This window comes from Aquila chrysaetos, chromosome 4 (genome assembly GCF_900496995.4).
Source record: "Aquila chrysaetos chrysaetos chromosome 4, bAquChr1.4, whole genome shotgun sequence".
In the NCBI taxonomy this organism is placed as follows: Eukaryota; Metazoa; Chordata; class Aves; order Accipitriformes; family Accipitridae; genus Aquila; species Aquila chrysaetos.
This window is the reverse complement of record NC_044007.1, coordinates 76,930,748-76,942,904: the sequence shown is the minus strand read 5'-3', so window position 1 is coordinate 76,942,904 and position 12,157 is coordinate 76,930,748. Positions and strand designations below refer to the sequence as shown.

At 38.5% G+C, this 12,157-nt stretch overlaps 1 long non-coding RNA gene across 1 annotated transcript; it reads left to right on the top strand.

The window, feature by feature from the left end:
- The first annotated feature begins 856 nt into the window (after nucleotides 1–856).
- Nucleotides 857–11,350, top strand: LOC115340175. The gene is made up of 3 exons (XR_003922953.1): nucleotides 857–967; nucleotides 8,283–8,394; nucleotides 9,091–11,350. It is a non-coding gene; the product is annotated as an uncharacterized LOC115340175 (long non-coding RNA).
- Nucleotides 11,351–12,157: the final 807 nt, after the last annotated feature.

Genomic DNA, 12,157 nt, shown 5'->3' with positions numbered 1-12,157 from the left:
AAATGACAAGGAAAATATTTGATACTTATGAACTGAAATCTTAAGGACTGTAGAAAATACAGAAGAAAGTAGCTAGTGGAGGGAAAAAAACTGAACTTTTAACTGTTTCTAGGAACTTTGTGTTGAGAATTGATTTTGTTCCTCCAACGATATCTTCTGATTTACTGAGCGATAGAGACAAGCTTCCAGTGTCTGCACAAATACTGTCCATTAGTACAAACTGACCTCTACTCATCACTCAGTCCGGTCATACCATCCTTTTATCATTTGCTTCATTGCACATGTTGGATGACAGCACTGGCCTTCTGGACAAAGCTGCTTAAAATGGAGTTGAAAAAAATCTGCAAGTTGGGCTGAGGTGCAATGATTTGTCGCCAACTAGGTGACCTGTCCAGTGAAAGCTGGCATCCCCTCTCAGAGGATGTACTGGTGGGAATAGCATTAAGGGGCTAGCCAAACAGTCTTTAGGAGACCATCAGTGATTTTGTTGCTGGAAGTGTCACTCTTTTGGCTCATATTATGCTGCAGGTTTTTTAAAGTGTGTCATTTGTTCTTGGTATCAGAGACAGTGAAATTATCAACTGTGAATAATTTGTGTGAAGAATTCTGGCAGTTTACACTCAAAATTTTAGTTCTGTGAAGACTGGTATTTCACACAGATACAAAGCAAAAGAATGTGTTTCAAATAATTTGTTAGGTTTTTTTCTCCAGCCAATAAACTCAGTGTGTACATACACATATAATTCATCTGCCTGGTTCACCACTAGCGCTTTGCTACAAAATTGTATTGAAGTCATTCAGTGGTACAAGGGAATCAGTATCTTCTCACTTATTTGACTGCTGGTTTGTTTTACCGGAATCTGTATTTTGGGTGAGGTTTTCCAAAGCCAGCAGAAGTAGTCTGGCTTTCCAATTGTGCTGTTGGAAGTAAAACCACTGTGCATTTCTATGGGAGCTGTATTCCATGGTAAGTTTTTCTTATTGCCACCTTTCACATTCCTTATCTCAAGGTCAGATGTGGTAAAAGTTTGGGTTTCTCAGCATGATAATAGAAACTTGCCTTTCGGAAGGTTACAAAAGACTAATGCTTTTCCATGGTAAGCTTTCTTCATGACAGAGTCAGTGCAGCATAGGAAAAAACAGGGATTCATAAAAAGGACACAGCTCCATTATTAGGAAAAAAAAAAAGGTTTATCACTTAATTCTGTGCTTTGCTTGTTATGCACAAGCACACACCGCAGTGGACAAGAGGAGGTTTTAAAAAATTACATCTTGCTTCTCTTAAGGCAAGTCTAAGGTAACATTTCCTAGCTACTGGCTGATTCAGATGAAATTACTCTCTCTCTGACCTTTGTAGCCCTCAGGAAGAGTGAATAAATCTCCTACAGCCTCCCTGTGTTGCCAAGTTTCTGCATTCAGGGCAGGCCAACTGTATTGCTACTTCTGGATGGAAGGAGAAATTTTTTACGTTTTTTTTCTCTTTGAATTTCTGGAATGATGGATGTATGTTGGCTGGCAGATGACTAGGCACACCCTCTCACTCTTTACACCCTTATGTCTTTAATACTCTTTGTTGGGCAAAGCAAATAATACTGTCATGTATGTCCATGTATACTTACAATTATATGACAACATAATTTGATTTGCATAGCACCTGTGTGGAGTGCATATATGTATATTTATACGTATACATGCATGCATATACAAGTACATTTGTAAATTCTACTGAAAATGTCATCCCTAATTAGAACACATTTAAAAGCAGCAGCCTGTTTTCCCCTAGAGTTTAAATAATAAATCTACACTTTCAGATGTTTTGTCCTCAGTCTTTATTGGAGAAGGAAAATAGCAGCTTACTGATAGGAAAAAGGCACCTTCAGAGCCTGCAATATTGAATAGATACCCGCAGAACAGAAGTGCTTCCCATGTGCAAACAGGCTGCTGACCTTTTATAGCCCATGAATTAGAGTAAAAGGTGAAGTATAAACATTTGCTGGTATTCTTTGGCAGGATCATGCTACTTTATCTTCTGTTTACCTTCTAAACCTTGGCATAGATTGCTCAGATATGCCATTCACAAGCAGTTGATTTTGCTTCATTCCTCATTGATCATAATGGCTGGCTGCTGCATTTAGGCAAGTCCTGACACTGATGCTTCCTACTTGAGGGCTGGGAAAAGATCCCAGGTAATTGTGTCTACTGACTGGATGCTGTTAATAAAATAATCAGGAACAAACTGGAACTTGCACAATAACTTCAACAAAACAGCATATCTCAAGATACTTCAAATCAAAAGCACTTTCATTAGTTACTCAAGATAAATAGGGTCCTACCTCTCCTAAGTACTATATTGTAAGGAACAATAATGAAGTATGTGTGTGGCAGAATTTCAGAAATATAAACAAAGTGGGCATGAAATGCAGTTTGCTGTGTAATACCAAGGGCAGAATTGTCCGCTCACACCTCATTGCTATGTGAATTAAGTGAAATGGGATTCTGTAGTTCTCTACTTGGACAAATCTGTATGAGTGAGTGGTATCCACGTGATGCAGCATTATTTGGCCTAGACCGCCCGATTCCCTTCAGAGAAACACCACTCCACCATCAGCAGATTCTGTATTTCAGTTGCAAGAGGGCCTCAGTCTTACATCATTAAAAGACTCTTAGATACTGTCTGTGCCATGACCTAAACAAAACATTTCAAATGCAAAAATGGATTTTAAAAAATGTATTCCAAATGCCAAGTGTGGGCTCTTTGGGACTCTTCTTTCATCACTATTGATTTACTCGGTAACACACCAAGAGACTAGCTGGATGCATCTTTGAATAAGGTTGTATTTTAACGCTTTTTAATGTCATGCTGTTTATTCATATATTTTCCTTTGTTCTATGCTAATGAATTCATTAACAGTTGTTCAGTTATTATCAAGGGTATTTTTTAGTTGTTAGATTAGAAAGATTTTTATCGTGTTCTTACTGTGAATTTACTCATTACATATCTGACAAAAAGCAGATGATTTCTCTTGCAGAAAAATAACCCCGAGTCCCCAAAACACAACCACAAAATGTTCTCGTAATTTCCTTGACTCTAATGTGTGTTTGTTTAAGCTCTTCAGTTTGCTTTTTGAGAGATCTTCCAGAACATCACAATGAACTGTGTAAACATGTCAACAACTGTAAGCAAGGAATGATATCGATGCTGTACTTACAACAAGCAATGATAATACTAAGATATGGTTTTCCCAGTTCTATCATTCATCAAATAATCTTTCTAAGGCATAGAATAAAACAGACATCTGTTCTACTCTTAAAGGTTTACCTACCTTTCCTTTAATTAGTGATAAAATTGCTTATCTTGTAGATGATACTATTTTTTGTTGCTTACAGATTTTCAACACTTAATAATGAACATCTTCTTTAAAGATATAGCTCATTTTGCCCAAAAACCTAGAAGTATTTTGAAATCCAGTCATTAATTAATGATGCTTAACGTCGTATCTATTTGTGAACACATTACAAGTACACTTCACTGTTTTACCTGATGGTCCCCTATTTCATAGCTGTTCTTATTCATGATGTCTTTAGATTTATAATCCCGTCTATCCGTGAGCTCTTTGGAGATATGGGCTTGTTATATACTTTTAAGGAACTTGGTACAGGTAGATCTTGCTTCCTGGTTGAATCTTGTACAGTTTTCTGAATTACAGATGACCTTAGCAGATGACATAATAAGTGAAATTTATAATACAGGTTTGTCGTGGTTTAACCCCAGCTGGCAACTAAGCACCATACAGACACTCGCTCACTCCCCCCTGGTGGGATGGGGAAGAGAATCTGAAGGGTAAAAGCAAGAAAACTCCTGGGTTGAGATAAAGACAGTTTAATAGGTAAAGCACAAGCTGTGCATGCAAGCAAAGCAAACCAAGGAATTCATTCCCCACTTCCCATGGGCAGGCAGGTGTTCAGCCATCTCCAGGAAAGCAGGGCTCCATCACGCCTAACGGTGACTTGGAAAGACAAACGCCATAACTCTGAACATCCTCCCCTTCCTTCTTCTTCCCCCACCTTTATAAGCTGAGCATGACGTCACATGGTGTGGAATACCCCTTTGGCCAGTTTGGGTCAGCTGCCCTGGTTGTGTCCCCTCCCAACTTCTTGTGCCCCTCCAGCCTTCTTGCTGGCTGGGCATGAGGAGCTGAAAAATCCTTGACTTTAGACTAAACACTACTTAGCAACAACTGAAAACATCAGTGTGTTATCAACATTCTTCTCATACTGAATCCACAACATAGCACTATACCAGCTACTGGGAAAAAAATTAACTCTATCCGAGCCAAAACCAGGACAAGGTTATAGACAACAATTGTCCTTTCTAGAAGGATAATTTGTGGGTTACATGAATGAGAAATGCAAACTGAAGAAAGTGAAATGTCAATGTCTTACCAAATATTGTCTTCAATACATTTCAAGTCTGTAGGGATGGTGTGTGCATTCACGGGTGTGGCTGAAGTATATTGCAGAAAAGCTATGAGATAAACCCATACTGTGGGGTAAGTGAGATTCACATTACCAGGCTAGCATGTGCTCTTACTCTTTCTAGTGTAAAATCATTCTCTAGACTGCTGTTTTCTGTCTGTTCCTGTTACACAGCAAGGGCATGTACCTTCAGTCTATAACTGGGTTAAATGCTAAATGCCATAATCATGTAAATAACCTCACGAATGGAAAAAAAGGAAGGTGAGGATTTAGTGCAGTCATTATCCTTTTCAAGGCCATGATAATGCTTAACATGTCTAAAAGTAATCCAAGATAATAGCTAGAGCATTCAATAAATGGCAGAGTAAAACCTCTTTTCTCTCTCGCAGCAGCTACTGACAGTGTAGATGAACCAGCTACACTTGCCTTACTGCCAACTCCAGCCCCTTTCCCTGGTGGCATTGCTCCTTCCACTTGTTCTGAGATGCTTCATAAGGCAAAACAAAGGCTCCTGCCAGCTAGCGAAAGAAAAAGTAGCCCCTTAAGCATACTGCATGGAGATACACCACATAAATACACTGGACACCCCTGCTAGTTATCCACCCCTTCCCACCCTGACACCAAAGGGAGTATTTGAAGATCAGGAGAAGCTTTCTGCCCTTTGAGAAAGTGCTGGGCGTTGTGGAAATAAGGTGGTTCTTGTACTGTACTTCCTACCATGTATCATGCTATGCAGAACCCACCATGAGAGGTGGTATAAAGGCATTTATTGCTTGCTGCGAGGTGAATTAAAATGTGTCCAGTGGAAATTATTCAAGCGGTATGAAAGAAGGAACAGCAAATTCTGGATTGTGTAGTGACAGAAAATAAGGTTGTTCCTAGAGAACAGCTGCAGTGCTGGGATCCTCTGATTAAATAATTTGCTCGAGGCTTAAAGGAGCCAGAGACTTTAACCATCATTGACAAATGCTCACTTTTACAGTCTATTTTGGCTTTCAGGATTATGTGTCTTTTATAAAAGAGAAGCTACCATTCAGATGAAAGTGATGGTCTTAAGGCAGACAGGTGGACGCTTCTGTGCTATGTGGGCAGACAGATGAAACAGCCAGAGAGGTCCCTTCTGGCTTCAAGAGCTCTGGGAGCCAAGCATAAAAGATTATGGCTTCCCAAATAAGATGGGTCAAGTGTGTAGATAGATCCTGAGGGAGTTTTGAAAGCAGAATGCTGGGGTCTGGCAGGTCAGAAAGAGTATCCCTGAAAGAATAAATCAATGTTGAGCTCCTAACATAAAAACTGTCTGGGAGTATTCACAAAAATTATCCATGTGCTTTAGGTATATTTGCTCCAAATTTATATATGCTCTCCAATAAATTTTGAATAAAGATACGATCGTAGAGGGTAAATTTTAAACTTTCATGTGCAACTGATATTTTGTCTTAAATTCATGTGTACTGAAACAATATAAAACGTGCGCCACAAGGGCTCCGAAGCCCTTGTTCTCTATGCTGAAACCAGGACACAGAGTTTAGACAACCAAATAAATCACACAAGCATCTAGCTTCATTGTTGCAGTTAAGACCAGACATGAAGAATTACTTTATATGAATGTGATGAGACAAAATTAAATTTAAACTTCTAACATAGTCAATAAATTTTGCAATAGTCTAATTTTTCAAGGAATCCTGCCTAAAGCAAGGACCACAATGGGAAAGAGAGATTTATTCTTTTTTTTCGTTTCTAATGCCATTTGTCTGTTTTCTCCATTTAAAGGATTCAGTGTTTCATCAGCTCTATAAATGTACTTGTCCAGTCAAGAACTAGAAGTAATATTATACAACTTTATGTATCTACCTGAGCAATTGTGATGGGCAGATGCCATATAAAACTGTCATCAATCTGCAAATTAAAAATAAAAAATATATTATGTATGGCCCAACAAACAAATTCTAAGGAATAACTGTTTGCTCATGGACATTCCATCATGAGAAAACATATGCTAATTTCACTACTTATTCTCGTATATATTTTTTTTCCCTCTGTGCAGCAAATAACATGAGGAATGTCTGGATAAGCAACTAAGATGTGGTTTGAAAGCTGTGCAGTGTTTCTGCATTTGAATGGGTACTAAGCAGGCTCCATCTATTTTAAATTACTACAGTTCTCTCTTTAAAGATGTTTGTTGTTCATGACCTTTTAAAATTTTATTTTATTAGGATGTTAGTCTTGATGTGATCATGTCATATGGATATAGACTTACAAGTCCATGCTCTTGTCAGTGGACACTTCTAACAGAGATAAGCTCCAGGTATGATTTCTTTCTAATGCCCTTATATAGGCCAAACTTAATCACCTCTGTGTAAAACCCTTTATAATTATCAGGCATCAGTGCTAACTGCAAATTACTAAAAAAAAAAAATCATTTGGAATTTTATTTTCAGACATGTAACCATAACTGACACGGTGCAGTTTGAGGCTCTGCGATCTATTGCATCTTCAAAGGGCTCCACACAAACTGATAAATGATACTGAATACCAAATTGTGAAGGTAGAAAAAAAAAATGTTGATGAAACCAAAGTGAGTGTTAGTCCCCTTCAGCAGTAGCAACACTAGGCTCATCCTGTTTTGTACAGTCATTATGCTAACATGGCCTATTTTTTTCTGTAGCACCTTCATACTTTCATGACTACCAATATTCGTAGCAGTAAATAAATTCATGCTTTCTTGTCGGTGCCTGGGATGGATGTAGAAAACAGAGTATGGCAGGCATGGAGCACAGTGGCTGGGGTAGGGGAGAAAAAGTATCTTGCCTGTTATGTACAGTTGTAGGAGAAGAGAACTAGGAGCTTCCAGGAGGGGAGCTTGTAAGGGAGTGAAACAGCCAGGTCTTTGCATTCATAATTCCAGGATCCTCTCCATATGGAGACAGAAATACAGCCTAGGCCCTAACAGGCTGTTGTTACTGTCCTGGTTTCAGCTGGGATAGAGTTAATTGTCTTCCTAGTTGGTATAGTGCTATGTTTCTGAGCTAGGTATGAGAAGAATGTTGCTAACACACTGATGTTTTCAGTTGTTGCCAAGTAGTGTTTATACCAAGTTAAGGATTTTTCAGCTCCTCATGCCCAGCCAGCAAGAAGGCTGGAGGAGCACAGAAGCTGGGAGGGGACACAGCCAGGGCAGCTGACCCAAACTGGCCAAAGGGGTATTCCACACCATGTGACAACATGCCCAGTATATAAACTGGAGGGAGTGGAGGCAGGGGGATCATTGCTGGGGGACTAACTGGGTGTCAAGCAGCGGGCAGTAAGCAATTGCATTGTGCATCATTTGTATATTCCAATCCTTTTATTATTACTGTTGTCATTTTATTAGTGTTATCATTATTAGTTTCTTTTCTGTTCTATTAAACCATTCTCATCTCAACCCACGAGTTTCACTTCTTTTCCTGATTCTCTCCTCCATCCCACTGGGTGTGGGGGGAAGCAAGCGAGCAGCTGCGTGGTGCTTAGTTTCTGGCTGGGGTTAAACCACAACAGTTACGTTGCTCTGGCTTACTTTTGGAAAAACTTTACCAGCAGATTAATGAAAATATTGCCCTCAAACCTGGTTTCCAAGGGGAGAGGCAGTCTAGCCTAGTGTCACAATTTCAAATACCACTTTTCAAACACCCAGTCCAGTAGCTTACCTACCATTAGTCTGTTGTAGGTTCTTCTGAAATCCTTGTTACCTGCAAGTCTCATTCAATCTTTTCAATTGCTTACAGTTTCTGAAGTGAAACGTATGACTTTTTTAATTCTTGTTTCCTTAGTGTTTTGCAAGCCCCGATGTTTGCACAACAATAGCAATTTTCTAAATGTTTCTGCTTCCCAAGGACCTCTATCTATCTGAAGAAACTTAAGAAACAATCTGTTTGAAATTTGGTGAGTTTTCATCCTGGTTACCTTTTTTGTAGGCAGATAAATTTATTCCCAAAAATATTTGTTTAGGTGTAGTTATGACCATTCTTCCCTCTTTTCAGTTATTCCTATTTCCAAATATTAGATTTGTGTTGAAAACTGCTCACATTTGTTTTGCACTGAAACTGCTTGCTACTTCTATTGACTTTATAGAAATCTTTTCTTTTAGGCTGGAGATTTCAAAGCACTTTCAGTGGTTTTTTTAAAGTGCAAAATTATTTAAATTGGTTTCTTCGGCTCTTTTTTCTCACCCAGCTTTAAAAAAAATAATACGTCTTTCTAGACTATGCATCGAAGTGAGAAATTCATGCCCATGCTAAGGGAAGCATAAGAAACTGTTTTAAGCTTTCCAAACAAAGTTGCAGTGAGGCATAAGTGTTTTGTTGTGCCCTCAGCAGGACTGGATTTCATTATAAGCACCAGAGACCTCAGAGCACTTTGAAGACTTGCCACAGTTTGTCATTAATCCTTCTGTTTCTGCCTCATAGTCTTCATATCCTCTGTAACTTTATTATCTGTATTTCTCCTTCCATATGCCAGGGCCAATAAAATTCATGTGAGAAGTACACTATTTTACCACCCAGAAATATCACACTGGCTAGAATAATTCCATGAGACCTGGAAATGCTTATGAGACCTGTTTCTGTGCTCCCATTGCAGGCATGTCTGCTGAGTGAGAAATGCCAGCGACTCTCCCATGGCAATATACCGAGCTGACACCAGTATATTGCAGGATCTTTGGAGAGACTGAATAACAGGGTCTTACCATGTGGCGAGTGGGAATTTGCACAGGTGGGAGAGGAGTGCCATCATCTGAGGTCAAATCTACACCCTGTTTACTTCAATGTAGCAATGCATGTTGAGTATGACAAGCAGAATTGGGCTCGATGTCTAACTATTGATTCTACTTGACATTCAATTATCAAGACATAGTTAAATTCCACACAAGAAAAAGTCAGCACAACTAATTAAGGATAATTTTGTTCTAATCCAAATATTGGTCTAGATGATTCTCTCTGCTCTTTGTACATATTTGCAAAAATATTTATTTTGTTCCATTATGGTTAACCTCTGAAGGCAGAGGCTGGGTTAGAAGTCAGCTGATAAAGTGTACCCTTTCTGCATGACCCAGAAGAGAAATGGGATTGTTACATTCATGGTATCTGTCGTCTTTCCCTCTGGAAGGTGCCATAAATTCAACATTGTTACTTAACCACAGCATCACAGAGAAGGAGCAGATGGGTTTCTGAGGGAGAAAAATCATCATTTAGTGTTTAAAAACATATCTTTTTTAATCAGAAACTATGTCTGGAAAAATGATGAAAACAGGTAAATAGCTACTTGTTATAATAGGCCATATTAAAACTCCCTGAAGTGAGTTAAGACAATTTATTTTATCACTGAATTGTGCTTTAATGTAGGCTCCCATAAAAACTGACTTAGACTTTTACACTGACTTGAGAGGAGTATATGCTATGTTCAATAACCCCTGTCAAATAAAGGTATGAACCTAATTAAGCAATAAATCCATAAAAATTGTTACAGACAGTTAGTGAGTGGCTGGGATTTTTATAACAGCAATAGATTTTTAAAAAAGCATTAGCTGTTATAATATGGCTGGAGTAGTTGTACCGATAAATTAGTCATTCTGGCATTTCATGACTAATTTTAATCACTCAGAGCTTCAGAGGTGTGCTTGGTTTAGAATTCATGCTATTATTCTTAAATTCAGCAAAAAAAGTTAACCTAAATATCTGTCCATATTTGTAAGATACTAACTGTAAAAAAATATTTAGTTTTTCCTGTTAAAGCTATTGTTCTCAACACCACCACCATCTCTGACTGAAAGAGATCTGGGTTTAATACCAGCAAGTTGATACTGAAATCACCAGTTTATAGTTACAAATTGTCACGTCAGCTTTTTTAACAAGAGTCAAATAAAGAGGCAGCTCTGTGTAATGTCTTAATTTCAGGAATATGACATTAGTTTCACCCATATACTCTGATATGAGTAAGTCAGCAATATGTCTAAACCTTAGTTCAAAATTTGAATTAAATCAAAGGCAGAGCATTAGTAGGATTCTTTCCCTGCCCTGCCCTCCCCTCTTCTCTAATTTAATGACTAGATGGGATAGCTTGCTGCTCCTCTTTTGTTTTTTCTTTGTTTTTTAGGAAAACCTATTATTATGGGCCTTTTCTTGTTGCGTGCTAATCACATTGAGCAGCACACACCTCCTGTTTATTTCCCTGGCAAGCAGGGAATTGCACACACTGCAGATAGTGGATTCCTCATTTCTAGCACTAGCCAATCTAACAGTCTTAGGGAAGCTGGAGACTACCATCAGGGGCCCAAGAGGTGATAGTCAGTTTGGGGCTAATGACCTCCTCTGGGGTCATGAACAGAATTAGGTAAGTGAGAGTGGCTGCTGGTAGTTAGCAAGGGAGGGAGGAAGATGGTTGCAGGCAGACAGAGAATCAGAAGCAGCCCTGAGGATTATGCAGTCTCACATCAGAGCAGACTTCACTGTTAAATGACAATTGTGTTTAGACCAGCAAACGTCTGTGATGAAACTTCTCTATTGTTCTGGGCTGACACAGTACTGTCTTTCCTAAAATAGTATTTCGGATGTTGTTTTATGTTAATCATATGCCTTTAAGCCACTGCTTAATGGAATAAAGGACACCAAGCAATAATTCAAAAGCTGTAAAAATGAATGTCACATAACCTATGGTATGTCTATTCCTGCAATACTTTCAACAGTGAGGAAAAACCAGGTGGTGTTTTTATTTCTACCAGATAAACATATGCAGCTGGTTTAGTATGTGATCTTAAATATATGTATGTGACTTGTACCTGTAGTAATATGCTTAGTAATAATACTTTATACCCCTGCAGCACATTTCAGATGGAGATATAAATCCTCTTACAGGCATTAATGAATTAAAGTCTAAATCTCCATTATCTGACAAAGAGCCACTGTATTCCTCTTGAAAAAGAATCGATGAAATCTATTATTTTAAAATAAATAGGACGCAGTTGGTTTATTCTTTGTTCTCATGAACCGAAAAAAGCTAATAAACACTATGGACCAGCTTTAATTCTGTCTCTTTTAGAGCAAGGGCCTGCATTTGCTCATGAATGTCATAGGTGAAAATTACACTTCTGCTGAAAGGTCACGAAGCTTTCAGGATTTGTTAGAGTCTCAAAGAAAATGTATAGGAACTAACAAATATGTAGGATTTCTCATGTGAAGAAGAAAGAACTACAGAAGTTGAGACTAGGTCCTTCATTCTTGAGGAAAAGTAGCTGAAACATTTTATTTTAGAGATGTGTTTCTATATAAATTTCCCCCAGAAGTCACACCTTTTTAAAATTGTATCTTTTTTTCTTTTCCTTGAGTAGATTCTCTCCCTTTCCCACCAAATTTAAGTGTGGTAAGAATTTAAAGGAAATTAAGGTTGCGAGCTTGTGCTACTTTATACTTTTCTACACTTCTTTACTTGTATGAAGTGATCCTGTTTAAAAGCACAGGTGTTGGGTGTGAGTCATCATATGGCCTACACCACCCCACTGCTGCTGATGCTGTGGAGGTTGAAGTAGGGGAGCTAACAGAAAACAGAGCTGGAAATTGGGAGCTGAGGTCCTCCTTGGGTAAGTGTGTCCACAGGTAGTGTAATTTGCATTGCAACTGATTATCAGAACTGATTTTATAGATGATTTGCGAGT